The sequence below is a fragment of the Anser cygnoides genome, chromosome 9 (genome assembly GCF_040182565.1).
Source record: "Anser cygnoides isolate HZ-2024a breed goose chromosome 9, Taihu_goose_T2T_genome, whole genome shotgun sequence".
Classification (NCBI taxonomy): Eukaryota; Metazoa; Chordata; class Aves; order Anseriformes; family Anatidae; genus Anser; species Anser cygnoides.
The window spans coordinates 9,937,108-9,958,906 of record NC_089881.1 but is presented as its reverse complement, the minus strand read 5'-3'; the positions used below and the strand labels follow the sequence as shown (position 1 = coordinate 9,958,906).

The 21,799-nt window shown below is 64.9% G+C and overlaps 1 protein-coding gene, 80 non-coding genes and 1 pseudogene across 81 annotated transcripts in view; all 82 read right to left on the bottom strand.

Moving 5' to 3' along the window:
* SCLY (selenocysteine lyase) overlaps nt 1–21,530 on the bottom strand; it is a 41,731-nt gene extending 20,201 nt beyond the window's left edge. The window contains exon 1 of the mRNA XM_067002789.1: nt 21,379–21,530. The gene's annotated coding sequence lies outside the window, so the exon portion shown is untranslated. The remainder of the gene's footprint in view (nt 1–21,378) is intronic.
* LOC136791515 (5S ribosomal RNA) lies at nt 39–157 on the bottom strand. Its single transcript, XR_010833763.1, has one exon. It is a non-coding gene; the product is annotated as a 5S ribosomal RNA (ribosomal RNA).
* Nucleotides 295–413, bottom strand: LOC136791513 (5S ribosomal RNA). The gene has a single exon (XR_010833761.1). It is a non-coding gene; the product is annotated as a 5S ribosomal RNA (ribosomal RNA).
* LOC136791512 (5S ribosomal RNA) lies at nt 551–669 on the bottom strand. The gene has a single exon (XR_010833760.1). It is a non-coding gene; the product is annotated as a 5S ribosomal RNA (ribosomal RNA).
* Nucleotides 807–925, bottom strand: LOC136791511 (5S ribosomal RNA). Its single transcript, XR_010833758.1, has one exon. It is a non-coding gene; the product is annotated as a 5S ribosomal RNA (ribosomal RNA).
* LOC136791510 (5S ribosomal RNA) lies at nt 1,063–1,181 on the bottom strand. The gene has a single exon (XR_010833757.1). It is a non-coding gene; the product is annotated as a 5S ribosomal RNA (ribosomal RNA).
* LOC136791509 (5S ribosomal RNA) lies at nt 1,319–1,437 on the bottom strand. The gene has a single exon (XR_010833756.1). It is a non-coding gene; the product is annotated as a 5S ribosomal RNA (ribosomal RNA).
* LOC136791508 (5S ribosomal RNA) lies at nt 1,575–1,693 on the bottom strand. Its single transcript, XR_010833755.1, has one exon. It is a non-coding gene; the product is annotated as a 5S ribosomal RNA (ribosomal RNA).
* Nucleotides 1,831–1,949, bottom strand: LOC136791507 (5S ribosomal RNA). The gene has a single exon (XR_010833754.1). It is a non-coding gene; the product is annotated as a 5S ribosomal RNA (ribosomal RNA).
* LOC136791506 (5S ribosomal RNA) lies at nt 2,087–2,205 on the bottom strand. Its single transcript, XR_010833752.1, has one exon. It is a non-coding gene; the product is annotated as a 5S ribosomal RNA (ribosomal RNA).
* Nucleotides 2,343–2,461, bottom strand: LOC136791505 (5S ribosomal RNA). The gene has a single exon (XR_010833751.1). It is a non-coding gene; the product is annotated as a 5S ribosomal RNA (ribosomal RNA).
* On the bottom strand, nt 2,599–2,717 carry LOC136791504 (5S ribosomal RNA). Its single transcript, XR_010833750.1, has one exon. It is a non-coding gene; the product is annotated as a 5S ribosomal RNA (ribosomal RNA).
* Nucleotides 2,855–2,973, bottom strand: LOC136791502 (5S ribosomal RNA). Its single transcript, XR_010833748.1, has one exon. It is a non-coding gene; the product is annotated as a 5S ribosomal RNA (ribosomal RNA).
* LOC136791501 (5S ribosomal RNA) lies at nt 3,111–3,229 on the bottom strand. Its single transcript, XR_010833747.1, has one exon. It is a non-coding gene; the product is annotated as a 5S ribosomal RNA (ribosomal RNA).
* On the bottom strand, nt 3,367–3,485 carry LOC136791500 (5S ribosomal RNA). The gene has a single exon (XR_010833746.1). It is a non-coding gene; the product is annotated as a 5S ribosomal RNA (ribosomal RNA).
* LOC136791499 (5S ribosomal RNA) lies at nt 3,623–3,741 on the bottom strand. Its single transcript, XR_010833745.1, has one exon. It is a non-coding gene; the product is annotated as a 5S ribosomal RNA (ribosomal RNA).
* Nucleotides 3,879–3,997, bottom strand: LOC136791498 (5S ribosomal RNA). The gene has a single exon (XR_010833744.1). It is a non-coding gene; the product is annotated as a 5S ribosomal RNA (ribosomal RNA).
* LOC136791497 (5S ribosomal RNA) lies at nt 4,135–4,253 on the bottom strand. The gene has a single exon (XR_010833743.1). It is a non-coding gene; the product is annotated as a 5S ribosomal RNA (ribosomal RNA).
* On the bottom strand, nt 4,391–4,509 carry LOC136791496 (5S ribosomal RNA). The gene has a single exon (XR_010833742.1). It is a non-coding gene; the product is annotated as a 5S ribosomal RNA (ribosomal RNA).
* LOC136791495 (5S ribosomal RNA) lies at nt 4,647–4,765 on the bottom strand. Its single transcript, XR_010833741.1, has one exon. It is a non-coding gene; the product is annotated as a 5S ribosomal RNA (ribosomal RNA).
* LOC136791494 (5S ribosomal RNA) lies at nt 4,903–5,021 on the bottom strand. Its single transcript, XR_010833740.1, has one exon. It is a non-coding gene; the product is annotated as a 5S ribosomal RNA (ribosomal RNA).
* Nucleotides 5,159–5,277, bottom strand: LOC136791493 (5S ribosomal RNA). The gene has a single exon (XR_010833739.1). It is a non-coding gene; the product is annotated as a 5S ribosomal RNA (ribosomal RNA).
* Nucleotides 5,415–5,533, bottom strand: LOC136791492 (5S ribosomal RNA). The gene has a single exon (XR_010833738.1). It is a non-coding gene; the product is annotated as a 5S ribosomal RNA (ribosomal RNA).
* On the bottom strand, nt 5,671–5,789 carry LOC136791491 (5S ribosomal RNA). The gene has a single exon (XR_010833737.1). It is a non-coding gene; the product is annotated as a 5S ribosomal RNA (ribosomal RNA).
* LOC136791490 (5S ribosomal RNA) lies at nt 5,927–6,045 on the bottom strand. Its single transcript, XR_010833736.1, has one exon. It is a non-coding gene; the product is annotated as a 5S ribosomal RNA (ribosomal RNA).
* Nucleotides 6,183–6,301, bottom strand: LOC136791489 (5S ribosomal RNA). Its single transcript, XR_010833735.1, has one exon. It is a non-coding gene; the product is annotated as a 5S ribosomal RNA (ribosomal RNA).
* Nucleotides 6,439–6,557, bottom strand: LOC136791488 (5S ribosomal RNA). The gene has a single exon (XR_010833734.1). It is a non-coding gene; the product is annotated as a 5S ribosomal RNA (ribosomal RNA).
* On the bottom strand, nt 6,695–6,813 carry LOC136791579 (5S ribosomal RNA). The gene has a single exon (XR_010833827.1). It is a non-coding gene; the product is annotated as a 5S ribosomal RNA (ribosomal RNA).
* On the bottom strand, nt 6,951–7,069 carry LOC136791578 (5S ribosomal RNA). The gene has a single exon (XR_010833826.1). It is a non-coding gene; the product is annotated as a 5S ribosomal RNA (ribosomal RNA).
* Nucleotides 7,207–7,325, bottom strand: LOC136791577 (5S ribosomal RNA). Its single transcript, XR_010833825.1, has one exon. It is a non-coding gene; the product is annotated as a 5S ribosomal RNA (ribosomal RNA).
* Nucleotides 7,463–7,581, bottom strand: LOC136791576 (5S ribosomal RNA). The gene has a single exon (XR_010833824.1). It is a non-coding gene; the product is annotated as a 5S ribosomal RNA (ribosomal RNA).
* Nucleotides 7,719–7,837, bottom strand: LOC136791575 (5S ribosomal RNA). Its single transcript, XR_010833823.1, has one exon. It is a non-coding gene; the product is annotated as a 5S ribosomal RNA (ribosomal RNA).
* Nucleotides 7,975–8,093, bottom strand: LOC136791573 (5S ribosomal RNA). Its single transcript, XR_010833820.1, has one exon. It is a non-coding gene; the product is annotated as a 5S ribosomal RNA (ribosomal RNA).
* Nucleotides 8,231–8,349, bottom strand: LOC136791572 (5S ribosomal RNA). The gene has a single exon (XR_010833819.1). It is a non-coding gene; the product is annotated as a 5S ribosomal RNA (ribosomal RNA).
* LOC136791571 (5S ribosomal RNA) lies at nt 8,488–8,606 on the bottom strand. The gene has a single exon (XR_010833818.1). It is a non-coding gene; the product is annotated as a 5S ribosomal RNA (ribosomal RNA).
* On the bottom strand, nt 8,745–8,863 carry LOC136791570 (5S ribosomal RNA). The gene has a single exon (XR_010833817.1). It is a non-coding gene; the product is annotated as a 5S ribosomal RNA (ribosomal RNA).
* LOC136791568 (5S ribosomal RNA) lies at nt 9,001–9,119 on the bottom strand. The gene has a single exon (XR_010833816.1). It is a non-coding gene; the product is annotated as a 5S ribosomal RNA (ribosomal RNA).
* LOC136791567 (5S ribosomal RNA) lies at nt 9,257–9,375 on the bottom strand. The gene has a single exon (XR_010833815.1). It is a non-coding gene; the product is annotated as a 5S ribosomal RNA (ribosomal RNA).
* LOC136791566 (5S ribosomal RNA) lies at nt 9,513–9,631 on the bottom strand. Its single transcript, XR_010833814.1, has one exon. It is a non-coding gene; the product is annotated as a 5S ribosomal RNA (ribosomal RNA).
* On the bottom strand, nt 9,769–9,887 carry LOC136791565 (5S ribosomal RNA). The gene has a single exon (XR_010833813.1). It is a non-coding gene; the product is annotated as a 5S ribosomal RNA (ribosomal RNA).
* Nucleotides 10,025–10,143, bottom strand: LOC136791564 (5S ribosomal RNA). Its single transcript, XR_010833812.1, has one exon. It is a non-coding gene; the product is annotated as a 5S ribosomal RNA (ribosomal RNA).
* On the bottom strand, nt 10,281–10,399 carry LOC136791563 (5S ribosomal RNA). Its single transcript, XR_010833810.1, has one exon. It is a non-coding gene; the product is annotated as a 5S ribosomal RNA (ribosomal RNA).
* Nucleotides 10,537–10,655, bottom strand: LOC136791561 (5S ribosomal RNA). Its single transcript, XR_010833808.1, has one exon. It is a non-coding gene; the product is annotated as a 5S ribosomal RNA (ribosomal RNA).
* LOC136791560 (5S ribosomal RNA) lies at nt 10,793–10,911 on the bottom strand. The gene has a single exon (XR_010833807.1). It is a non-coding gene; the product is annotated as a 5S ribosomal RNA (ribosomal RNA).
* On the bottom strand, nt 11,049–11,167 carry LOC136791559 (5S ribosomal RNA). Its single transcript, XR_010833806.1, has one exon. It is a non-coding gene; the product is annotated as a 5S ribosomal RNA (ribosomal RNA).
* On the bottom strand, nt 11,305–11,423 carry LOC136791557 (5S ribosomal RNA). Its single transcript, XR_010833805.1, has one exon. It is a non-coding gene; the product is annotated as a 5S ribosomal RNA (ribosomal RNA).
* Nucleotides 11,561–11,679, bottom strand: LOC136791556 (5S ribosomal RNA). Its single transcript, XR_010833804.1, has one exon. It is a non-coding gene; the product is annotated as a 5S ribosomal RNA (ribosomal RNA).
* LOC136791555 (5S ribosomal RNA) lies at nt 11,817–11,935 on the bottom strand. Its single transcript, XR_010833803.1, has one exon. It is a non-coding gene; the product is annotated as a 5S ribosomal RNA (ribosomal RNA).
* LOC136791554 (5S ribosomal RNA) lies at nt 12,073–12,191 on the bottom strand. The gene has a single exon (XR_010833802.1). It is a non-coding gene; the product is annotated as a 5S ribosomal RNA (ribosomal RNA).
* LOC136791553 (5S ribosomal RNA) lies at nt 12,329–12,447 on the bottom strand. The gene has a single exon (XR_010833801.1). It is a non-coding gene; the product is annotated as a 5S ribosomal RNA (ribosomal RNA).
* Nucleotides 12,585–12,703, bottom strand: LOC136791552 (5S ribosomal RNA). The gene has a single exon (XR_010833800.1). It is a non-coding gene; the product is annotated as a 5S ribosomal RNA (ribosomal RNA).
* Nucleotides 12,841–12,959, bottom strand: LOC136791551 (5S ribosomal RNA). Its single transcript, XR_010833799.1, has one exon. It is a non-coding gene; the product is annotated as a 5S ribosomal RNA (ribosomal RNA).
* Nucleotides 13,097–13,215, bottom strand: LOC136791549 (5S ribosomal RNA). Its single transcript, XR_010833797.1, has one exon. It is a non-coding gene; the product is annotated as a 5S ribosomal RNA (ribosomal RNA).
* Nucleotides 13,354–13,472, bottom strand: LOC136791548 (5S ribosomal RNA). Its single transcript, XR_010833796.1, has one exon. It is a non-coding gene; the product is annotated as a 5S ribosomal RNA (ribosomal RNA).
* Nucleotides 13,611–13,729, bottom strand: LOC136791547 (5S ribosomal RNA). The gene has a single exon (XR_010833795.1). It is a non-coding gene; the product is annotated as a 5S ribosomal RNA (ribosomal RNA).
* On the bottom strand, nt 13,867–13,985 carry LOC136791546 (5S ribosomal RNA). Its single transcript, XR_010833794.1, has one exon. It is a non-coding gene; the product is annotated as a 5S ribosomal RNA (ribosomal RNA).
* Nucleotides 14,123–14,241, bottom strand: LOC136791545 (5S ribosomal RNA). The gene has a single exon (XR_010833793.1). It is a non-coding gene; the product is annotated as a 5S ribosomal RNA (ribosomal RNA).
* Nucleotides 14,379–14,497, bottom strand: LOC136791544 (5S ribosomal RNA). The gene has a single exon (XR_010833792.1). It is a non-coding gene; the product is annotated as a 5S ribosomal RNA (ribosomal RNA).
* Nucleotides 14,635–14,754, bottom strand: LOC136791531 (5S ribosomal RNA). The gene has a single exon (XR_010833779.1). It is a non-coding gene; the product is annotated as a 5S ribosomal RNA (ribosomal RNA).
* On the bottom strand, nt 14,892–15,010 carry LOC136791543 (5S ribosomal RNA). Its single transcript, XR_010833791.1, has one exon. It is a non-coding gene; the product is annotated as a 5S ribosomal RNA (ribosomal RNA).
* LOC136791542 (5S ribosomal RNA) lies at nt 15,148–15,266 on the bottom strand. The gene has a single exon (XR_010833790.1). It is a non-coding gene; the product is annotated as a 5S ribosomal RNA (ribosomal RNA).
* LOC136791541 (5S ribosomal RNA) lies at nt 15,404–15,522 on the bottom strand. The gene has a single exon (XR_010833789.1). It is a non-coding gene; the product is annotated as a 5S ribosomal RNA (ribosomal RNA).
* LOC136791540 (5S ribosomal RNA) lies at nt 15,660–15,778 on the bottom strand. Its single transcript, XR_010833788.1, has one exon. It is a non-coding gene; the product is annotated as a 5S ribosomal RNA (ribosomal RNA).
* On the bottom strand, nt 15,916–16,034 carry LOC136791538 (5S ribosomal RNA). The gene has a single exon (XR_010833786.1). It is a non-coding gene; the product is annotated as a 5S ribosomal RNA (ribosomal RNA).
* LOC136791528 (5S ribosomal RNA) lies at nt 16,172–16,290 on the bottom strand. The gene has a single exon (XR_010833776.1). It is a non-coding gene; the product is annotated as a 5S ribosomal RNA (ribosomal RNA).
* LOC136791537 (5S ribosomal RNA) lies at nt 16,428–16,546 on the bottom strand. Its single transcript, XR_010833785.1, has one exon. It is a non-coding gene; the product is annotated as a 5S ribosomal RNA (ribosomal RNA).
* LOC136791530 (5S ribosomal RNA) lies at nt 16,685–16,803 on the bottom strand. The gene has a single exon (XR_010833778.1). It is a non-coding gene; the product is annotated as a 5S ribosomal RNA (ribosomal RNA).
* Nucleotides 16,941–17,059, bottom strand: LOC136791536 (5S ribosomal RNA). The gene has a single exon (XR_010833784.1). It is a non-coding gene; the product is annotated as a 5S ribosomal RNA (ribosomal RNA).
* LOC136791535 (5S ribosomal RNA) lies at nt 17,197–17,315 on the bottom strand. The gene has a single exon (XR_010833783.1). It is a non-coding gene; the product is annotated as a 5S ribosomal RNA (ribosomal RNA).
* LOC136791534 (5S ribosomal RNA) lies at nt 17,453–17,571 on the bottom strand. Its single transcript, XR_010833782.1, has one exon. It is a non-coding gene; the product is annotated as a 5S ribosomal RNA (ribosomal RNA).
* LOC136791532 (5S ribosomal RNA) lies at nt 17,709–17,827 on the bottom strand. The gene has a single exon (XR_010833780.1). It is a non-coding gene; the product is annotated as a 5S ribosomal RNA (ribosomal RNA).
* Nucleotides 17,965–18,083, bottom strand: LOC136791525 (5S ribosomal RNA). The gene has a single exon (XR_010833773.1). It is a non-coding gene; the product is annotated as a 5S ribosomal RNA (ribosomal RNA).
* LOC136791514 (5S ribosomal RNA) lies at nt 18,221–18,339 on the bottom strand. Its single transcript, XR_010833762.1, has one exon. It is a non-coding gene; the product is annotated as a 5S ribosomal RNA (ribosomal RNA).
* LOC136791503 (5S ribosomal RNA) lies at nt 18,477–18,595 on the bottom strand. Its single transcript, XR_010833749.1, has one exon. It is a non-coding gene; the product is annotated as a 5S ribosomal RNA (ribosomal RNA).
* LOC136791529 (5S ribosomal RNA) lies at nt 18,734–18,852 on the bottom strand. The gene has a single exon (XR_010833777.1). It is a non-coding gene; the product is annotated as a 5S ribosomal RNA (ribosomal RNA).
* Nucleotides 18,990–19,108, bottom strand: LOC125182712 (5S ribosomal RNA). The gene has a single exon (XR_007163094.1). It is a non-coding gene; the product is annotated as a 5S ribosomal RNA (ribosomal RNA).
* Nucleotides 19,246–19,364, bottom strand: LOC136791574 (5S ribosomal RNA). Its single transcript, XR_010833821.1, has one exon. It is a non-coding gene; the product is annotated as a 5S ribosomal RNA (ribosomal RNA).
* On the bottom strand, nt 19,502–19,620 carry LOC136791562 (5S ribosomal RNA). The gene has a single exon (XR_010833809.1). It is a non-coding gene; the product is annotated as a 5S ribosomal RNA (ribosomal RNA).
* On the bottom strand, nt 19,758–19,876 carry LOC136791550 (5S ribosomal RNA). Its single transcript, XR_010833798.1, has one exon. It is a non-coding gene; the product is annotated as a 5S ribosomal RNA (ribosomal RNA).
* LOC136791539 (5S ribosomal RNA) lies at nt 20,015–20,133 on the bottom strand. Its single transcript, XR_010833787.1, has one exon. It is a non-coding gene; the product is annotated as a 5S ribosomal RNA (ribosomal RNA).
* Nucleotides 20,271–20,389, bottom strand: LOC125182713 (5S ribosomal RNA). Its single transcript, XR_007163095.1, has one exon. It is a non-coding gene; the product is annotated as a 5S ribosomal RNA (ribosomal RNA).
* Nucleotides 20,527–20,645, bottom strand: LOC136791533 (5S ribosomal RNA; annotated as a pseudogene).
* Nucleotides 21,531–21,799: the final 269 nt, after the last annotated feature.

Genomic DNA, 21,799 nt, shown 5'->3' with positions numbered 1-21,799 from the left:
CCCTGGCCCCGCAAAGGCCCCCCGACGGCAAAGACAAAAGCCTACAGCACCCGGTATTCCCAGGAGGTCTCCCATCCAAGTACTAACCGGGCCCGACCCTGCTTAGCTTCCGAGATCAGACGAGATCGGGCGTTGCCAGGGTGGTATGGCCGTAGGCACCCTCTTCCCCGGCAACAGCCCTCTTCCCCACACCCGCACCATCAACCGACACCCAGGCGACGGCCTGTGCCACCGCCTCCCTGGCAAAAGGGGGCGCCCCTGGCCCCGCAAAGGCCCCCCGACGGCAAAGACAAAAGCCTACAGCACCCGGTATTCCCAGGAGGTCTCCCATCCAAGTACTAACCGGGCCCGACCCTGCTTAGCTTCCGAGATCAGACGAGATCGGGCGTTGCCAGGGTGGTATGGCCGTAGGCACCCTCTTCCCCGGCAACAGCCCTCTTCCCCACACCCGCACCATCAACCGACACCCAGGCGACGGCCTGTGCCACCGCCTCCCTGGCAAAAGGGGGCGCCCCTGGCCCCGCAAAGGCCCCCCGACGGCAAAGACAAAAGCCTACAGCACCCGGTATTCCCAGGAGGTCTCCCATCCAAGTACTAACCGGGCCCGACCCTGCTTAGCTTCCGAGATCAGACGAGATCGGGCGTTGCCAGGGTGGTATGGCCGTAGGCACCCTCTTCCCCGGCAACAGCCCTCTTCCCCACACCCGCACCATCAACCGACACCCAGGCGACGGCCTGTGCCACCGCCTCCCTGGCAAAAGGGGGCGCCCCTGGCCCCGCAAAGGCCCCCCGACGGCAAAGACAAAAGCCTACAGCACCCGGTATTCCCAGGAGGTCTCCCATCCAAGTACTAACCGGGCCCGACCCTGCTTAGCTTCCGAGATCAGACGAGATCGGGCGTTGCCAGGGTGGTATGGCCGTAGGCACCCTCTTCCCCGGCAACAGCCCTCTTCCCCACACCCGCACCATCAACCGACACCCAGGCGACGGCCTGTGCCACCGCCTCCCTGGCAAAAGGGGGCGCCCCTGGCCCCGCAAAGGCCCCCCGACGGCAAAGACAAAAGCCTACAGCACCCGGTATTCCCAGGAGGTCTCCCATCCAAGTACTAACCGGGCCCGACCCTGCTTAGCTTCCGAGATCAGACGAGATCGGGCGTTGCCAGGGTGGTATGGCCGTAGGCACCCTCTTCCCCGGCAACAGCCCTCTTCCCCACACCCGCACCATCAACCGACACCCAGGCGACGGCCTGTGCCACCGCCTCCCTGGCAAAAGGGGGCGCCCCTGGCCCCGCAAAGGCCCCCCGACGGCAAAGACAAAAGCCTACAGCACCCGGTATTCCCAGGAGGTCTCCCATCCAAGTACTAACCGGGCCCGACCCTGCTTAGCTTCCGAGATCAGACGAGATCGGGCGTTGCCAGGGTGGTATGGCCGTAGGCACCCTCTTCCCCGGCAACAGCCCTCTTCCCCACACCCGCACCATCAACCGACACCCAGGCGACGGCCTGTGCCACCGCCTCCCTGGCAAAAGGGGGCGCCCCTGGCCCCGCAAAGGCCCCCCGACGGCAAAGACAAAAGCCTACAGCACCCGGTATTCCCAGGAGGTCTCCCATCCAAGTACTAACCGGGCCCGACCCTGCTTAGCTTCCGAGATCAGACGAGATCGGGCGTTGCCAGGGTGGTATGGCCGTAGGCACCCTCTTCCCCGGCAACAGCCCTCTTCCCCACACCCGCACCATCAACCGACACCCAGGCGACGGCCTGTGCCACCGCCTCCCTGGCAAAAGGGGGCGCCCCTGGCCCCGCAAAGGCCCCCCGACGGCAAAGACAAAAGCCTACAGCACCCGGTATTCCCAGGAGGTCTCCCATCCAAGTACTAACCGGGCCCGACCCTGCTTAGCTTCCGAGATCAGACGAGATCGGGCGTTGCCAGGGTGGTATGGCCGTAGGCACCCTCTTCCCCGGCAACAGCCCTCTTCCCCACACCCGCACCATCAACCGACACCCAGGCGACGGCCTGTGCCACCGCCTCCCTGGCAAAAGGGGGCGCCCCTGGCCCCGCAAAGGCCCCCCGACGGCAAAGACAAAAGCCTACAGCACCCGGTATTCCCAGGAGGTCTCCCATCCAAGTACTAACCGGGCCCGACCCTGCTTAGCTTCCGAGATCAGACGAGATCGGGCGTTGCCAGGGTGGTATGGCCGTAGGCACCCTCTTCCCCGGCAACAGCCCTCTTCCCCACACCCGCACCATCAACCGACACCCAGGCGACGGCCTGTGCCACCGCCTCCCTGGCAAAAGGGGGCGCCCCTGGCCCCGCAAAGGCCCCCCGACGGCAAAGACAAAAGCCTACAGCACCCGGTATTCCCAGGAGGTCTCCCATCCAAGTACTAACCGGGCCCGACCCTGCTTAGCTTCCGAGATCAGACGAGATCGGGCGTTGCCAGGGTGGTATGGCCGTAGGCACCCTCTTCCCCGGCAACAGCCCTCTTCCCCACACCCGCACCATCAACCGACACCCAGGCGACGGCCTGTGCCACCGCCTCCCTGGCAAAAGGGGGCGCCCCTGGCCCCGCAAAGGCCCCCCGACGGCAAAGACAAAAGCCTACAGCACCCGGTATTCCCAGGAGGTCTCCCATCCAAGTACTAACCGGGCCCGACCCTGCTTAGCTTCCGAGATCAGACGAGATCGGGCGTTGCCAGGGTGGTATGGCCGTAGGCACCCTCTTCCCCGGCAACAGCCCTCTTCCCCACACCCGCACCATCAACCGACACCCAGGCGACGGCCTGTGCCACCGCCTCCCTGGCAAAAGGGGGCGCCCCTGGCCCCGCAAAGGCCCCCCGACGGCAAAGACAAAAGCCTACAGCACCCGGTATTCCCAGGAGGTCTCCCATCCAAGTACTAACCGGGCCCGACCCTGCTTAGCTTCCGAGATCAGACGAGATCGGGCGTTGCCAGGGTGGTATGGCCGTAGGCACCCTCTTCCCCGGCAACAGCCCTCTTCCCCACACCCGCACCATCAACCGACACCCAGGCGACGGCCTGTGCCACCGCCTCCCTGGCAAAAGGGGGCGCCCCTGGCCCCGCAAAGGCCCCCCGACGGCAAAGACAAAAGCCTACAGCACCCGGTATTCCCAGGAGGTCTCCCATCCAAGTACTAACCGGGCCCGACCCTGCTTAGCTTCCGAGATCAGACGAGATCGGGCGTTGCCAGGGTGGTATGGCCGTAGGCACCCTCTTCCCCGGCAACAGCCCTCTTCCCCACACCCGCACCATCAACCGACACCCAGGCGACGGCCTGTGCCACCGCCTCCCTGGCAAAAGGGGGCGCCCCTGGCCCCGCAAAGGCCCCCCGACGGCAAAGACAAAAGCCTACAGCACCCGGTATTCCCAGGAGGTCTCCCATCCAAGTACTAACCGGGCCCGACCCTGCTTAGCTTCCGAGATCAGACGAGATCGGGCGTTGCCAGGGTGGTATGGCCGTAGGCACCCTCTTCCCCGGCAACAGCCCTCTTCCCCACACCCGCACCATCAACCGACACCCAGGCGACGGCCTGTGCCACCGCCTCCCTGGCAAAAGGGGGCGCCCCTGGCCCCGCAAAGGCCCCCCGACGGCAAAGACAAAAGCCTACAGCACCCGGTATTCCCAGGAGGTCTCCCATCCAAGTACTAACCGGGCCCGACCCTGCTTAGCTTCCGAGATCAGACGAGATCGGGCGTTGCCAGGGTGGTATGGCCGTAGGCACCCTCTTCCCCGGCAACAGCCCTCTTCCCCACACCCGCACCATCAACCGACACCCAGGCGACGGCCTGTGCCACCGCCTCCCTGGCAAAAGGGGGCGCCCCTGGCCCCGCAAAGGCCCCCCGACGGCAAAGACAAAAGCCTACAGCACCCGGTATTCCCAGGAGGTCTCCCATCCAAGTACTAACCGGGCCCGACCCTGCTTAGCTTCCGAGATCAGACGAGATCGGGCGTTGCCAGGGTGGTATGGCCGTAGGCACCCTCTTCCCCGGCAACAGCCCTCTTCCCCACACCCGCACCATCAACCGACACCCAGGCGACGGCCTGTGCCACCGCCTCCCTGGCAAAAGGGGGCGCCCCTGGCCCCGCAAAGGCCCCCCGACGGCAAAGACAAAAGCCTACAGCACCCGGTATTCCCAGGAGGTCTCCCATCCAAGTACTAACCGGGCCCGACCCTGCTTAGCTTCCGAGATCAGACGAGATCGGGCGTTGCCAGGGTGGTATGGCCGTAGGCACCCTCTTCCCCGGCAACAGCCCTCTTCCCCACACCCGCACCATCAACCGACACCCAGGCGACGGCCTGTGCCACCGCCTCCCTGGCAAAAGGGGGCGCCCCTGGCCCCGCAAAGGCCCCCCGACGGCAAAGACAAAAGCCTACAGCACCCGGTATTCCCAGGAGGTCTCCCATCCAAGTACTAACCGGGCCCGACCCTGCTTAGCTTCCGAGATCAGACGAGATCGGGCGTTGCCAGGGTGGTATGGCCGTAGGCACCCTCTTCCCCGGCAACAGCCCTCTTCCCCACACCCGCACCATCAACCGACACCCAGGCGACGGCCTGTGCCACCGCCTCCCTGGCAAAAGGGGGCGCCCCTGGCCCCGCAAAGGCCCCCCGACGGCAAAGACAAAAGCCTACAGCACCCGGTATTCCCAGGAGGTCTCCCATCCAAGTACTAACCGGGCCCGACCCTGCTTAGCTTCCGAGATCAGACGAGATCGGGCGTTGCCAGGGTGGTATGGCCGTAGGCACCCTCTTCCCCGGCAACAGCCCTCTTCCCCACACCCGCACCATCAACCGACACCCAGGCGACGGCCTGTGCCACCGCCTCCCTGGCAAAAGGGGGCGCCCCTGGCCCCGCAAAGGCCCCCCGACGGCAAAGACAAAAGCCTACAGCACCCGGTATTCCCAGGAGGTCTCCCATCCAAGTACTAACCGGGCCCGACCCTGCTTAGCTTCCGAGATCAGACGAGATCGGGCGTTGCCAGGGTGGTATGGCCGTAGGCACCCTCTTCCCCGGCAACAGCCCTCTTCCCCACACCCGCACCATCAACCGACACCCAGGCGACGGCCTGTGCCACCGCCTCCCTGGCAAAAGGGGGCGCCCCTGGCCCCGCAAAGGCCCCCCGACGGCAAAGACAAAAGCCTACAGCACCCGGTATTCCCAGGAGGTCTCCCATCCAAGTACTAACCGGGCCCGACCCTGCTTAGCTTCCGAGATCAGACGAGATCGGGCGTTGCCAGGGTGGTATGGCCGTAGGCACCCTCTTCCCCGGCAACAGCCCTCTTCCCCACACCCGCACCATCAACCGACACCCAGGCGACGGCCTGTGCCACCGCCTCCCTGGCAAAAGGGGGCGCCCCTGGCCCCGCAAAGGCCCCCCGACGGCAAAGACAAAAGCCTACAGCACCCGGTATTCCCAGGAGGTCTCCCATCCAAGTACTAACCGGGCCCGACCCTGCTTAGCTTCCGAGATCAGACGAGATCGGGCGTTGCCAGGGTGGTATGGCCGTAGGCACCCTCTTCCCCGGCAACAGCCCTCTTCCCCACACCCGCACCATCAACCGACACCCAGGCGACGGCCTGTGCCACCGCCTCCCTGGCAAAAGGGGGCGCCCCTGGCCCCGCAAAGGCCCCCCGACGGCAAAGACAAAAGCCTACAGCACCCGGTATTCCCAGGAGGTCTCCCATCCAAGTACTAACCGGGCCCGACCCTGCTTAGCTTCCGAGATCAGACGAGATCGGGCGTTGCCAGGGTGGTATGGCCGTAGGCACCCTCTTCCCCGGCAACAGCCCTCTTCCCCACACCCGCACCATCAACCGACACCCAGGCGACGGCCTGTGCCACCGCCTCCCTGGCAAAAGGGGGCGCCCCTGGCCCCGCAAAGGCCCCCCGACGGCAAAGACAAAAGCCTACAGCACCCGGTATTCCCAGGAGGTCTCCCATCCAAGTACTAACCGGGCCCGACCCTGCTTAGCTTCCGAGATCAGACGAGATCGGGCGTTGCCAGGGTGGTATGGCCGTAGGCACCCTCTTCCCCGGCAACAGCCCTCTTCCCCACACCCGCACCATCAACCGACACCCAGGCGACGGCCTGTGCCACCGCCTCCCTGGCAAAAGGGGGCGCCCCTGGCCCCGCAAAGGCCCCCCGACGGCAAAGACAAAAGCCTACAGCACCCGGTATTCCCAGGAGGTCTCCCATCCAAGTACTAACCGGGCCCGACCCTGCTTAGCTTCCGAGATCAGACGAGATCGGGCGTTGCCAGGGTGGTATGGCCGTAGGCACCCTCTTCCCCGGCAACAGCCCTCTTCCCCACACCCGCACCATCAACCGACACCCAGGCGACGGCCTGTGCCACCGCCTCCCTGGCAAAAGGGGGCGCCCCTGGCCCCGCAAAGGCCCCCCGACGGCAAAGACAAAAGCCTACAGCACCCGGTATTCCCAGGAGGTCTCCCATCCAAGTACTAACCGGGCCCGACCCTGCTTAGCTTCCGAGATCAGACGAGATCGGGCGTTGCCAGGGTGGTATGGCCGTAGGCACCCTCTTCCCCGGCAACAGCCCTCTTCCCCACACCCGCACCATCAACCGACACCCAGGCGACGGCCTGTGCCACCGCCTCCCTGGCAAAAGGGGGCGCCCCTGGCCCCGCAAAGGCCCCCCGACGGCAAAGACAAAAGCCTACAGCACCCGGTATTCCCAGGAGGTCTCCCATCCAAGTACTAACCGGGCCCGACCCTGCTTAGCTTCCGAGATCAGACGAGATCGGGCGTTGCCAGGGTGGTATGGCCGTAGGCACCCTCTTCCCCGGCAACAGCCCTCTTCCCCACACCCGCACCATCAACCGACACCCAGGCGACGGCCTGTGCCACCGCCTCCCTGGCAAAAGGGGGCGCCCCTGGCCCCGCAAAGGCCCCCCGACGGCAAAGACAAAAGCCTACAGCACCCGGTATTCCCAGGAGGTCTCCCATCCAAGTACTAACCGGGCCCGACCCTGCTTAGCTTCCGAGATCAGACGAGATCGGGCGTTGCCAGGGTGGTATGGCCGTAGGCACCCTCTTCCCCGGCAACAGCCCTCTTCCCCACACCCGCACCATCAACCGACACCCAGGCGACGGCCTGTGCCACCGCCTCCCTGGCAAAAGGGGGCGCCCCTGGCCCCGCAAAGGCCCCCCGACGGCAAAGACAAAAGCCTACAGCACCCGGTATTCCCAGGAGGTCTCCCATCCAAGTACTAACCGGGCCCGACCCTGCTTAGCTTCCGAGATCAGACGAGATCGGGCGTTGCCAGGGTGGTATGGCCGTAGGCACCCTCTTCCCCGGCAACAGCCCTCTTCCCCACACCCGCACCATCAACCGACACCCAGGCGACGGCCTGTGCCACCGCCTCCCTGGCAAAAGGGGGCGCCCCTGGCCCCGCAAAGGCCCCCCGACGGCAAAGACAAAAGCCTACAGCACCCGGTATTCCCAGGAGGTCTCCCATCCAAGTACTAACCGGGCCCGACCCTGCTTAGCTTCCGAGATCAGACGAGATCGGGCGTTGCCAGGGTGGTATGGCCGTAGGCACCCTCTTCCCCGGCAACAGCCCTCTTCCCCACACCCGCACCATCAACCGACACCCAGGCGACGGCCTGTGCCACCGCCTCCCTGGCAAAAGGGGGCGCCCCTGGCCCCGCAAAGGCCCCCCGACGGCAAAGACAAAAGCCTACAGCACCCGGTATTCCCAGGAGGTCTCCCATCCAAGTACTAACCGGGCCCGACCCTGCTTAGCTTCCGAGATCAGACGAGATCGGGCGTTGCCAGGGTGGTATGGCCGTAGGCACCCTCTTCCCCGGCAACAGCCCTCTTCCCCACACCCGCACCATCAACCGACACCCAGGCGACGGCCTGTGCCACCGCCTCCCTGGCAAAAGGGGGCGCCCCTGGCCCCGCAAAGGCCCCCCGACGGCAAAGACAAAAGCCTACAGCACCCGGTATTCCCAGGAGGTCTCCCATCCAAGTACTAACCGGGCCCGACCCTGCTTAGCTTCCGAGATCAGACGAGATCGGGCGTTGCCAGGGTGGTATGGCCGTAGGCACCCTCTTCCCCGGCAACAGCCCTCTTCCCCACACCCGCACCATCAACCGACACCCAGGCGACGGCCTGTGCCACCGCCTCCCTGGCAAAAGGGGGCGCCCCTGGCCCCGCAAAGGCCCCCCGACGGCAAAGACAAAAGCCTACAGCACCCGGTATTCCCAGGAGGTCTCCCATCCAAGTACTAACCGGGCCCGACCCTGCTTAGCTTCCGAGATCAGACGAGATCGGGCGTTGCCAGGGTGGTATGGCCGTAGGCACCCTCTTCCCCGGCAACAGCCCTCTTCCCCACACCCGCACCATCAACCGACACCCAGGCGACGGCCTGTGCCACCGCCTCCCTGGCCAAAAGGGGGCGCCCCTGGCCCCGCAAAGGCCCCCCGACGGCAAAGACAAAAGCCTACAGCACCCGGTATTCCCAGGAGGTCTCCCATCCAAGTACTAACCGGGCCCGACCCTGCTTAGCTTCCGAGATCAGACGAGATCGGGCGTTGCCAGGGTGGTATGGCCGTAGGCACCCTCTTCCCCGGCAACAGCCCTCTTCCCCACACCCGCACCATCAACCGACACCCAGGCGACGGCCTGTGCCACCGCCTCCCTGGCCAAAAGGGGGCGCCCCTGGCCCCGCAAAGGCCCCCCGACGGCAAAGACAAAAGCCTACAGCACCCGGTATTCCCAGGAGGTCTCCCATCCAAGTACTAACCGGGCCCGACCCTGCTTAGCTTCCGAGATCAGACGAGATCGGGCGTTGCCAGGGTGGTATGGCCGTAGGCACCCTCTTCCCCGGCAACAGCCCTCTTCCCCACACCCGCACCATCAACCGACACCCAGGCGACGGCCTGTGCCACCGCCTCCCTGGCAAAAGGGGGCGCCCCTGGCCCCGCAAAGGCCCCCCGACGGCAAAGACAAAAGCCTACAGCACCCGGTATTCCCAGGAGGTCTCCCATCCAAGTACTAACCGGGCCCGACCCTGCTTAGCTTCCGAGATCAGACGAGATCGGGCGTTGCCAGGGTGGTATGGCCGTAGGCACCCTCTTCCCCGGCAACAGCCCTCTTCCCCACACCCGCACCATCAACCGACACCCAGGCGACGGCCTGTGCCACCGCCTCCCTGGCAAAAGGGGGCGCCCCTGGCCCCGCAAAGGCCCCCCGACGGCAAAGACAAAAGCCTACAGCACCCGGTATTCCCAGGAGGTCTCCCATCCAAGTACTAACCGGGCCCGACCCTGCTTAGCTTCCGAGATCAGACGAGATCGGGCGTTGCCAGGGTGGTATGGCCGTAGGCACCCTCTTCCCCGGCAACAGCCCTCTTCCCCACACCCGCACCATCAACCGACACCCAGGCGACGGCCTGTGCCACCGCCTCCCTGGCAAAAGGGGGCGCCCCTGGCCCCGCAAAGGCCCCCCGACGGCAAAGACAAAAGCCTACAGCACCCGGTATTCCCAGGAGGTCTCCCATCCAAGTACTAACCGGGCCCGACCCTGCTTAGCTTCCGAGATCAGACGAGATCGGGCGTTGCCAGGGTGGTATGGCCGTAGGCACCCTCTTCCCCGGCAACAGCCCTCTTCCCCACACCCGCACCATCAACCGACACCCAGGCGACGGCCTGTGCCACCGCCTCCCTGGCAAAAGGGGGCGCCCCTGGCCCCGCAAAGGCCCCCCGACGGCAAAGACAAAAGCCTACAGCACCCGGTATTCCCAGGAGGTCTCCCATCCAAGTACTAACCGGGCCCGACCCTGCTTAGCTTCCGAGATCAGACGAGATCGGGCGTTGCCAGGGTGGTATGGCCGTAGGCACCCTCTTCCCCGGCAACAGCCCTCTTCCCCACACCCGCACCATCAACCGACACCCAGGCGACGGCCTGTGCCACCGCCTCCCTGGCAAAAGGGGGCGCCCCTGGCCCCGCAAAGGCCCCCCGACGGCAAAGACAAAAGCCTACAGCACCCGGTATTCCCAGGAGGTCTCCCATCCAAGTACTAACCGGGCCCGACCCTGCTTAGCTTCCGAGATCAGACGAGATCGGGCGTTGCCAGGGTGGTATGGCCGTAGGCACCCTCTTCCCCGGCAACAGCCCTCTTCCCCACACCCGCACCATCAACCGACACCCAGGCGACGGCCTGTGCCACCGCCTCCCTGGCAAAAGGGGGCGCCCCTGGCCCCGCAAAGGCCCCCCGACGGCAAAGACAAAAGCCTACAGCACCCGGTATTCCCAGGAGGTCTCCCATCCAAGTACTAACCGGGCCCGACCCTGCTTAGCTTCCGAGATCAGACGAGATCGGGCGTTGCCAGGGTGGTATGGCCGTAGGCACCCTCTTCCCCGGCAACAGCCCTCTTCCCCACACCCGCACCATCAACCGACACCCAGGCGACGGCCTGTGCCACCGCCTCCCTGGCAAAAGGGGGCGCCCCTGGCCCCGCAAAGGCCCCCCGACGGCAAAGACAAAAGCCTACAGCACCCGGTATTCCCAGGAGGTCTCCCATCCAAGTACTAACCGGGCCCGACCCTGCTTAGCTTCCGAGATCAGACGAGATCGGGCGTTGCCAGGGTGGTATGGCCGTAGGCACCCTCTTCCCCGGCAACAGCCCTCTTCCCCACACCCGCACCATCAACCGACACCCAGGCGACGGCCTGTGCCACCGCCTCCCTGGCAAAAGGGGGCGCCCCTGGCCCCGCAAAGGCCCCCCGACGGCAAAGACAAAAGCCTACAGCACCCGGTATTCCCAGGAGGTCTCCCATCCAAGTACTAACCGGGCCCGACCCTGCTTAGCTTCCGAGATCAGACGAGATCGGGCGTTGCCAGGGTGGTATGGCCGTAGGCACCCTCTTCCCCGGCAACAGCCCTCTTCCCCACACCCGCACCATCAACCGACACCCAGGCGACGGCCTGTGCCACCGCCTCCCTGGCAAAAGGGGGCGCCCCTGGCCCCGCAAAGGCCCCCCGACGGCAAAGACAAAAGCCTACAGCACCCGGTATTCCCAGGAGGTCTCCCATCCAAGTACTAACCGGGCCCGACCCTGCTTAGCTTCCGAGATCAGACGAGATCGGGCGTTGCCAGGGTGGTATGGCCGTAGGCACCCTCTTCCCCGGCAACAGCCCTCTTCCCCACACCCGCACCATCAACCGACACCCAGGCGACGGCCTGTGCCACCGCCTCCCTGGCCAAAAGGGGCGCCCCTGGCCCCGCAAAGGCCCCCCGACGGCAAAGACAAAAGCCTACAGCACCCGGTATTCCCAGGAGGTCTCCCATCCAAGTACTAACCGGGCCCGACCCTGCTTAGCTTCCGAGATCAGACGAGATCGGGCGTTGCCAGGGTGGTATGGCCGTAGGCACCCTCTTCCCCGGCAACAGCCCTCTTCCCCACACCCGCACCATCAACCGACACCCAGGCGACGGCCTGTGCCACCGCCTCCCTGGCAAAAGGGGGCGCCCCTGGCCCCGCAAAGGCCCCCCGACGGCAAAGACAAAAGCCTACAGCACCCGGTATTCCCAGGAGGTCTCCCATCCAAGTACTAACCGGGCCCGACCCTGCTTAGCTTCCGAGATCAGACGAGATCGGGCGTTGCCAGGGTGGTATGGCCGTAGGCACCCTCTTCCCCGGCAACAGCCCTCTTCCCCACACCCGCACCATCAACCGACACCCAGGCGACGGCCTGTGCCACCGCCTCCCTGGCAAAAGGGGGCGCCCCTGGCCCCGCAAAGGCCCCCCGACGGCAAAGACAAAAGCCTACAGCACCCGGTATTCCCAGGAGGTCTCCCATCCAAGTACTAACCGGGCCCGACCCTGCTTAGCTTCCGAGATCAGACGAGATCGGGCGTTGCCAGGGTGGTATGGCCGTAGGCACCCTCTTCCCCGGCAACAGCCCTCTTCCCCACACCCGCACCATCAACCGACACCCAGGCGACGGCCTGTGCCACCGCCTCCCTGGCAAAAGGGGGCGCCCCTGGCCCCGCAAAGGCCCCCCGACGGCAAAGACAAAAGCCTACAGCACCCGGTATTCCCAGGAGGTCTCCCATCCAAGTACTAACCGGGCCCGACCCTGCTTAGCTTCCGAGATCAGACGAGATCGGGCGTTGCCAGGGTGGTATGGCCGTAGGCACCCTCTTCCCCGGCAACAGCCCTCTTCCCCACACCCGCACCATCAACCGACACCCAGGCGACGGCCTGTGCCACCGCCTCCCTGGCAAAAGGGGGCGCCCCTGGCCCCGCAAAGGCCCCCCGACGGCAAAGACAAAAGCCTACAGCACCCGGTATTCCCAGGAGGTCTCCCATCCAAGTACTAACCGGGCCCGACCCTGCTTAGCTTCCGAGATCAGACGAGATCGGGCGTTGCCAGGGTGGTATGGCCGTAGGCACCCTCTTCCCCGGCAACAGCCCTCTTCCCCACACCCGCACCATCAACCGACACCCAGGCGACGGCCTGTGCCACCGCCTCCCTGGCAAAAGGGGGCGCCCCTGGCCCCGCAAAGGCCCCCCGACGGCAAAGACAAAAGCCTACAGCACCCGGTATTCCCAGGAGGTCTCCCATCCAAGTACTAACCGGGCCCGACCCTGCTTAGCTTCCGAGATCAGACGAGATCGGGCGTTGCCAGGGTGGTATGGCCGTAGGCACCCTCTTCCCCGGCAACAGCCCTCTTCCCCACACCCGCACCATCAACCGACACCCAGGCGACGGCCTGTGCCACCGCCTCCCTGGCAAAAGGGGGCGCCCCTGGCCCCGCAAAGGCCCCCCGACGGCAAAGACAAAAGCCTACAGCACCCGGTATTCCCAGGAGGTCTCCCATCCAAGTACTAACCGGGCCCGACCCTGCTTAGCTTCCGAGATCAGACGAGATCGGGCGTTGCCAGGGTGGTATGGCCGTAGGCACCCTCTTCCCCGGCAACAGCCCTCTTCCCCACACCCGCACCATCAACCGACACCCAGGCGACGGCCTGTGCCACCGCCTCCCTGGCAAAAGGGGGCGCCCCTGGCCCCGCAAAGGCCCCCCGACGGCAAAGACAAAAGCCTACAGCACCCGGTATTCCCAGGAGGTCTCCCATCCAAGTACTAACCGGGCCCGACCCTGCTTAGCTTCCGAGATCAGACGAGATCGGGCGTTGCCAGGGTGGTATGGCCGTAGGCACCCTCTTCCCCGGCAACAGCCCTCTTCCCCACACCCGCACCATCAACCGACACCCAGGCGACGGCCTGTGCCACCGCCTCCCTGGCCAAAAGGGGGCGCCCCTGGCCCCGCAAAGGCCCCCCGACGGCAAAGACAAAAGCCTACAGCACCCGGTATTCCCAGGAGGTCTCCCATCCAAGTACTAACCGGGCCCGACCCTGCTTAGCTTCCGAGATCAGACGAGATCGGGCGTTGCCAGGGTGGTATGGCCGTAGGCACCCTCTTCCCCGGCAACAGCCCTCTTCCCCACACCCGCACCATCAACCGACACCCAGGCGACGGCCTGTGCCACCGCCTCCCTGGCCAAAAGGGGGCGCCCCTGGCCCCGCAAAGGCCCCCCGACGGCAAAGACAAAAGCCTACAGCACCCGGTATTCCCAGGAGGTCTCCCATCCAAGTACTAACCGGGCCCGACCCTGCTTAGCTTCCGAGATCAGACGAGATCGGGCGTTGCCAGGGTGGTATGGCCGTAGGCACCCTCTTCCCCGGCAACAGCCCTCTTCCCCACACCCGCACCATCAACCGACACCCAGGCGACGGCCTGTGCCACCGCCTCCCTGGCAAAAGGGGGCGCCCCTGGCCCCGCAAAGGCCCCCCGACGGCAAAGACAAAAGCCTACAGCACCCGGTATTCCCAGGAGGTCTCCCATCCAAGTACTAACCGGGCCCGACCCTGCTTAGCTTCCGAGATCAGACGAGATCGGGCGTTGCCAGGGTGGTATGGCCGTAGGCACCCTCTTCCCCGGCAACAGCCCTCTTCCCCACACCCGCACCATCAACCGACACCCAGGCGACGGCCTGTGCCACCGCCTCCCTGGCAAAAGGGGGCGCCCCTGGCCCCGCAAAGGCCCCCCGACGGCAAAGACAAAAGCCTACAGCACCCGGTATTCCCAGGAGGTCTCCCATCCAAGTACTAACCGGGCCCGACCCTGCTTAGCTTCCGAGATCAGACGAGATCGGGCGTTGCCAGGGTGGTATGGCCGTAGGCACCCTCTTCCCCGGCAACAGCCCTCTTCCCCACACCCGCACCATCAACCGACACCCAGGCGACGGCCTGTGCCACCGCCTCCCTGGCAAAAGGGGGCGCCCCTGGCCCCGCAAAGGCCCCCCGACGGCAAAGACAAAAGCCTACAGCACCCGGTATTCCCAGGAGGTCTCCCATCCAAGTACTAACCGGGCCCGACCCTGCTTAGCTTCCGAGATCAGACGAGATCGGGCGTTGCCAGGGTGGTATGGCCGTAGGCACCCTCTTCCCCGGCAACAGCCCTCTTCCCCACACCCGCACCATCAACCGACACCCAGGCGACGGCCTGTGCCACCGCCTCCCTGGCAAAAGGGGGCGCCCCTGGCCCCGCAAAGGCCCCCCGACGGCAAAGACAAAAGCCTACAGCACCCGGTATTCCCAGGAGGTCTCCCATCCAAGTACTAACCGGGCCCGACCCTGCTTAGCTTCCGAGATCAGACGAGATCAGGGCGTTGCCAGGGTGGTATGGCCGTAGGCACCCTCTTCCCCGGCAACAGCCCTCTTCCCCACACCCGCACCATCAACCGACACCCAGGCGACGGCCTGTGCCACCGCCTCCCTGGCAAAAGGGGGCGCCCCTGGCCCCGCAAAGGCCCCCCGACGGCAAAGACAAAAGCCTACAGCACCCGGTATTCCCAGGAGGTCTCCCATCCAAGTACTAACCGGGCCCGACCCTGCTTAGCTTCCGAGATCAGACGAGATCGGGCGTTGCCAGGGTGGTATGGCCGTAGGCACCCTCTTCCCCGGCAACAGCCCTCTTCCCCACACCCGCACCATCAACCGACACCCAGGCGACGGCCTGTGCCACCGCCTCCCTGGCAAAAGGGGGCGCCCCTGGCCCCGCAAAGGCCCCCCGACGGCAAAGACAAAAGCCTACAGCACCCGGTATTCCCAGGAGGTCTCCCATCCAAGTACTAACCGGGCCCGACCCTGCTTAGCTTCCGAGATCAGACGAGATCGGGCGTTGCCAGGGTGGTATGGCCGTAGGCACCCTCTTCCCCGGCAACAGCCCTCTTCCCCACACCCGCACCATCAACCGACACCCAGGCGACGGCCTGTGCCACCGCCTCCCTGGCAAAAGGGGGCGCCCCTGGCCCCGCAAAGGCCCCCCGACGGCAAAGACAAAAGCCTACAGCACCCGGTATTCCCAGGAGGTCTCCCATCCAAGTACTAACCGGGCCCGACCCTGCTTAGCTTCCGAGATCAGACGAGATCGGGCGTTGCCAGGGTGGTATGGCCGTAGGCACCCTCTTCCCCGGCAACAGCCCTCTTCCCCACACCCGCACCATCAACCGACACCCAGGCGACGGCCTGTGCCACCGCCTCCCTGGCAAAAGGGGGCGCCCCTGGCCCCGCAAAGGCCCCCCGACGGCAAAGACAAAAGCCTACAGCACCCGGTATTCCCAGGAGGTCTCCCATCCAAGTACTAACCGGGCCCGACCCTGCTTAGCTTCCGAGATCAGACGAGATCGGGCGTTGCCAGGGTGGTATGGCCGTAGGCACCCTCTTCCCCGGCAACAGCCCTCTTCCCCACACCCGCACCATCAACCGACACCCAGGCGACGGCCTGTGCCACCGCCTCCCTGGCAAAAGGGGGCGCCCCTGGCCCCGCAAAGGCCCCCCGACGGCAAAGACAAAAGCCTACAGCACCCGGTATTCCCAGGAGGTCTCCCATCCAAGTACTAACCGGGCCCGACCCTGCTTAGCTTCCGAGATCAGACGAGATCGGGCGTTGCCAGGGTGGTATGGCCGTAGGCACCCTCTTCCCCGGCAACAGCCCTCTTCCCCACACCCGCACCATCAACCGACACCCAGGCGACGGCCTGTGCCACCGCCTCCCTGGCAAAAGGGGGCGCCCCTGGCCCCGCAAAGGCCCCCCGACGGCAAAGACAAAAGCCTACAGCACCCGGTATTCCCAGGAGGTCTCCCATCCAAGTACTAACCGGGCCCGACCCTGCTTAGCTTCTGAGATCAGACGAGATCAGGCGTTGCCAGGGTGGTATGGCCGTAGGCACCCTCTTCCCCGGCAACAGCCCTCTTCCCCACACCCGCACCATCAACCGACACCCAGGCGACGGCCTGTGCCACCGCCTCCCTGGCAAAAGGGGGCGCCCCTGGCCCCGCAAAGGCCCCCCGACGGCAAAGACAAAAGCCTACAGCACCCGGTATTCCCAGGAGGTCTCCCATCCAAGTACTAACCGGGCCCGACCCTGCTTAGCTTCCGAGATCAGACGAGATCGGGCGTTGCCAGGGTGGTATGGCCGTAGGCACCCTCTTCCCCGGCAACAGCCCTCTTCCCCACACCCGCACCATCAACCGACACCCTAGGCGACGGCCTGTGCCACCGCCTCCCTGGCAAAAGGGGGCGCCCCTGGCTCCGCAAAGGCCCCCCGACGGCAAAGACAAAAGCCTACAGCACCCGGTATTCCCAGGAGGTCTCCCATCCAAGTACTAACCGGGCCCGACCCTGCTTAGCTTCCGAGATCAGACGAGATCAGGCGTTGCCAGGGTGGTATGGCCGTAGGCACCCTCTTCCCCGGCAACAGCCCTCTTCCCCACACCCGCACCATCAACCGACACCCAGGCGACGGCCTGTGCCACCGCCTCCCTGGCAAAAGGGGGCGCCCCTGGCCCCGCAAAGGCCCCCCGACGGCAAAGACAAAAGCCTACAGCACCCGGTATTCCCAGGAGGTCTCCCATCCAAGTACTAACCGGGCCCGACCCTGCTTAGCTTCCGAGATCAGACGAGATCGGGCGTTGCCAGGGTGGTATGGCCGTAGGCACCCTCTTCCCCGGCAACAGCCCTCTTCCCCACACCCGCACCATCAACCGACACCCAGGCGACGGCCTGTGCCACCGCCTCCCTGGCAAAAGGGGGCGCCCCTGGCCCCGCAAAGGCCCCCCGACGGCAAAGACAAAAGCCTACAGCACCCGGTATTCCCAGGAGGTCTCCCATCCAAGTACTAACCGGGCCCGACCCTGCTTAGCTTCCGAGATCAGACGAGATCGGGCGTTGCCAGGGTGGTATGGCCGTAGGCACCCTCTTCCCCGGCAACAGCCCTCTTCCCCACACCCGCACCATCAACCGACACCCAGGCGACGGCCTGTGCCACCGCCTCCCTGGCAAAAGGGGGCGCCCCTGGCCCCGCAAAGGCCCCCCGACGGCAAAGACAAAAGCCTACAGCACCCGGTATTCCCAGGAGGTCTCCCATCCAAGTACTAACCGGGCCCGACCCTGCTTAGCTTCCGAGATCAGACGAGATCGGGCGTTGCCAGGGTGGTATGGCCGTAGGCACCCTCTTCCCCGGCAACAGCCCTCTTCCCCACACCCGCACCATCAACCGACACCCAGGCGACGGCCTGTGCCACCGCCTCCCTGGCAAAAGGGGGCGCCCCTGGCCCCGCAAAGGCCCCCCGACGGCAAAGACAAAAGCCTACAGCACCCGGTATTCCCAGGAGGTCTCCCATCCAAGTACTAACCGGGCCCGACCCTGCTTAGCTTCCGAGATCAGACGAGATCGGGCGTTGCCAGGGTGGTATGGCCGTAGGCACCCTCTTCCCCGGCAACAGCCCTCTTCCCCACACCCGCACCATCAACCGACACCCAGGCGACGGCCTGTGCCACCGCCTCCCTGGCAAAAGGGGGCGCCCCTGGCCCCGCAAAGGCCCCCCGACGGCAAAGACAAAAGCCTACAGCACCCGGTATTCCCAGGAGGTCTCCCATCCAAGTACTAACCGGGCCCGACCCTGCTTAGCTTCCGAGATCAGACGAGATCGGGCGTTGCCAGGGTGGTATGGCCGTAGGCACCCTCTTCCCCGGCAACAGCCCTCTTCCCCACACCCGCACCATCAACCGACACCCAGGCGACGGCCTGTGCCACCGCCTCCCTGGCAAAAGGGGGCGCCCCTGGCCCCGCAAAGGCCCCCCGACGGCAAAGACAAAAGCCTACAGCACCCGGTATTCCCAGGAGGTCTCCCATCCAAGTACTAACCGGGCCCGACCCTGCTTAGCTTCCGAGATCAGACGAGATCGGGCGTTGCCAGGGTGGTATGGCCGTAGGCACCCTCTTCCCCGGCAACAGCCCTCTTCCCCACACCCGCACCATCAACCGACACCCAGGCGACGGCCTGTGCCACCGCCTCCCTGGCAAAAGGGGGCGCCCCTGGCCCCGCAAAGGCCCCCCGACGGCAAAGACAAAAGCCTACAGCACCCGGTATTCCCAGGAGGTCTCCCATCCAAGTACTAACCGGGCCCGACCCTGCTTAGCTTCCGAGATCAGACGAGATCGGGCGTTGCCAGGGTGGTATGGCCGTAGGCACCCTCTTCCCCGGCAACAGCCCTCTTCCCCACACCCGCACCATCAACCGACACCCTAGGCGACGGCCTGTGCCACCGCCTCCCTGGCAAAAGGGGGCGCCCCTGGCTCCGCAAAGGCCCCCCGACGGCAAAGACAAAAGCCTACAGCACCCGGTATTCCCAGGAGGTCTCCCATCCAAGTACTAACCGGGCCCGACCCTGCTTAGCTTCCGAGATCAGACGAGATCAGGCGTTGCCAGGGTGGTATGGCCGTAGGCACCCTCTTCCCCGGCAACAGCCCTCTTCCCCACACCCGCACCATCAACCGACACCCAGGCGACGGCCTGTGCCACCGCCTCCCTGGCAAAAGGGGGCGCCCCTGGCCCCGCAAAGGCCCCCCGACGGCAAAGACAAAAGCCTACAGCACCCGGTATTCCCAGGAGGTCTCCCATCCAAGTACTAACCGGGCCCGACCCTGCTTAGCTTCCGAGATCAGACGAGATCGGGCGTTGCCAGGGTGGTATGGCCGTAGGCACCCTCTTCCCCGGCAACAGCCCTCTTCCCCACACCCGCACCATCAACCGACACCCAGGCGACGGCCTGTGCCACCGCCTCCCTGGCAAAAGGGGGCGCCCCTGGCCCCGCAAAGGCCCCCCGACGGCAAAGACAAAAGCCTACAGCACCCGGTATTCCCAGGAGGTCTCCCATCCAAGTACTAACCGGGCCCGACCCTGCTTAGCTTCCGAGATCAGACGAGATCGGGCGTTGCCAGGGTGGTATGGCCGTAGGCACCCTCTTCCCCGGCAACAGCCCTCTTCCCCACACCCGCACCATCAACCGACACCCAGGCGACGGCCTGTGCCACCGCCTCCCTGGCAAAAGGGGGCGCCCCTGGCCCCGCAAAGGCCCCCCGACGGCAAAGACAAAAGCCTACAGCACCCGGTATTCCCAGGAGGTCTCCCATCCAAGTACTAACCGGGCCCGACCCTGCTTAGCTTCCGAGATCAGACGAGATCGGGCGTTGCCAGGGTGGTATGGCCGTAGGCACCCTCTTCCCCGGCAACAGCCCTCTTCCCCACACCCGCACCATCAACCGACACCCAGGCGACGGCCTGTGCCACCGCCTCCCTGGCAAAAGGGGGCGCCCCTGGCTCCGCAAAGGCCCCCCGACGGCAAAGACAAAAGCCTACAGCACCCGGTATTCCCAGGAGGTCTCCCATCCAAGTACTAACCGGGCCCGACCCTGCTTAGCTTCCGAGATCAGACGAGATCGGGCGTTGCCAGGGTGGTATGGCCGTAGGCACCCTCTTCCCCGGCAACAGCCCTCTTCCCCACACCCGCACCATCAACCGACACCCTAGGCGACGGCCTGTGCCACCGCCTCCCTGGCAAAAGGGGGCGCCCCTGGCCCCGCAAAGGCCCCCCGACGGCAAAGACAAAAGCCTACAGCACCCGGTATTCCCAGGAGGTCTCCCATCCAAGTACTAACCGGGCCCGACCCTGCTTAGCTTCCGAGATCAGACGAGATCGGGCGTTGCCAGGGTGGTATGGCCGTAGGCACCCTCTTCCCCGGCAACAGCCCTCTTCCCCACACCCGCACCATCAACCGACACCCAGGCGACGGCCTGTGCCACCGCCTCCCTGGCAAAAGGGGGCGCCCCTGGCCCCGCAAAGGCCCCCCGACGGCAAAGACAAAAGCCTACAGCACCCGGTATTCCCAGGAGGTCTCCCATCCAAGTACTAACCGGGCCCGACCCTGCTTAGCTTCCGAGATCAGACGAGATCGGGCGTTGCCAGGGTGGTATGGCCGTAGGCACCCTCTTCCCCGGCAACAGCCCTCTTCCCCACACCCGCACCATCAACCGACACCCAGGCGACGGCCTGTGCCACCGCCTCCCTGGCAAAAGGGGGCGCCCCTGGCCCCGCAAAGGCCCCCCGACGGCAAAGACAAAAGCCTACAGCACCCGGTATTCCCAGGAGGTCTCCCATCCAAGTACTAACCGGGCCCGACCCTGCTTAGCTTCCGAGATCAGACGAGATCGGGCGTTGCCAGGGTGTTTGTTATGTTATTTGGTATATTGTGTTATTTTTCATAATATTTATAAAATATTGAATATTGAAAATATAAATTTTATATTTAATATTCACAATTGTTATATTAATATTGTATAATAATATTATTGATTAATGAATATTTGTATTGAATATTTAAAATATTGAATGTTGAAAAACAGTGAAAATATTTGTCATATTTTCAGAATATTGTGTTATTTTTCAAAAGTTCAATTCGAAGGTATTATTTCATTTCATTTTTTTGATAATACAGTTTTTAGTTTTTTATTTTTTTAGTGTATGGTATTTTTCTTCTGAACCTGTTCATCCAGGTTTGTGTCATATCCATTGTTTTCTTAACGTGCCACTCGGGTTCTGTGTTACTTTCTTATTTTTACTCCTGTCTATGTTATAGGCCTACAGATTATTTCCAGGAGGTGGCATCCTAGCTGATTTGTCGCCAATAGCACCCTCCACGTGGCTAGGCATGTGCAAAACCAGCAGCCACCAAAGCGCCTAGAGGCACGTGTTGTCCCCATTGTCCTGCAGCTTTTCCCAGGCGTCCCCACTCCCCAGTGCTAGGCGGAGGTGCCCTCTGCCGCCCTTGTGGCCGTGCCTGAGAGCGCACTACCGTGAGCGCGGCCTACGCCGTGCCTTGTGCCGATCGGCGGTGGTTTTGCTGTTCCCCGTGTGAAATATCCCCGTGGTGTGTGTGCTGCGCGCGGCGCTGTGCTACGCCGGAGCTGGGGTACCTGCGGAGGTGGCGGCGGTCGCTCCGAACGGCCTCGGCGGTGGCTTTTTGGGGCGGCTCGGCGGGCTGCCGCCTGCCCCGCGCCGCGTGCAGGCGGGGGCTGCTCCGTGCCGCCCCGAGGTGTGAAGCCGTGGCGGTGCAGGCGCTGTGACCGCACAGCACGTTCCGTGACGTCGGGGCGGGCACCAGGGGCCGTAGGGAGGTGCCGGGCCCTGGCTTCGCTGTCCCGAGGCTCAATGTCCCGCCCCCTCTCGTGACCCCGAGGGGGCCTTTCCAGGAGGGCCGCTCCGCTGAACCCCTAGGGCCGCCCCTGTCCCCCAGCGCCCGGGGGCAGCCTCAGGGTCACCCGCCCGCCCCGAGGGGCCGCCCGCCTCCCCCCCTCGCAGGGGGGCCAGGGCTGAGCACGGCTTTGTCCCGGGTTA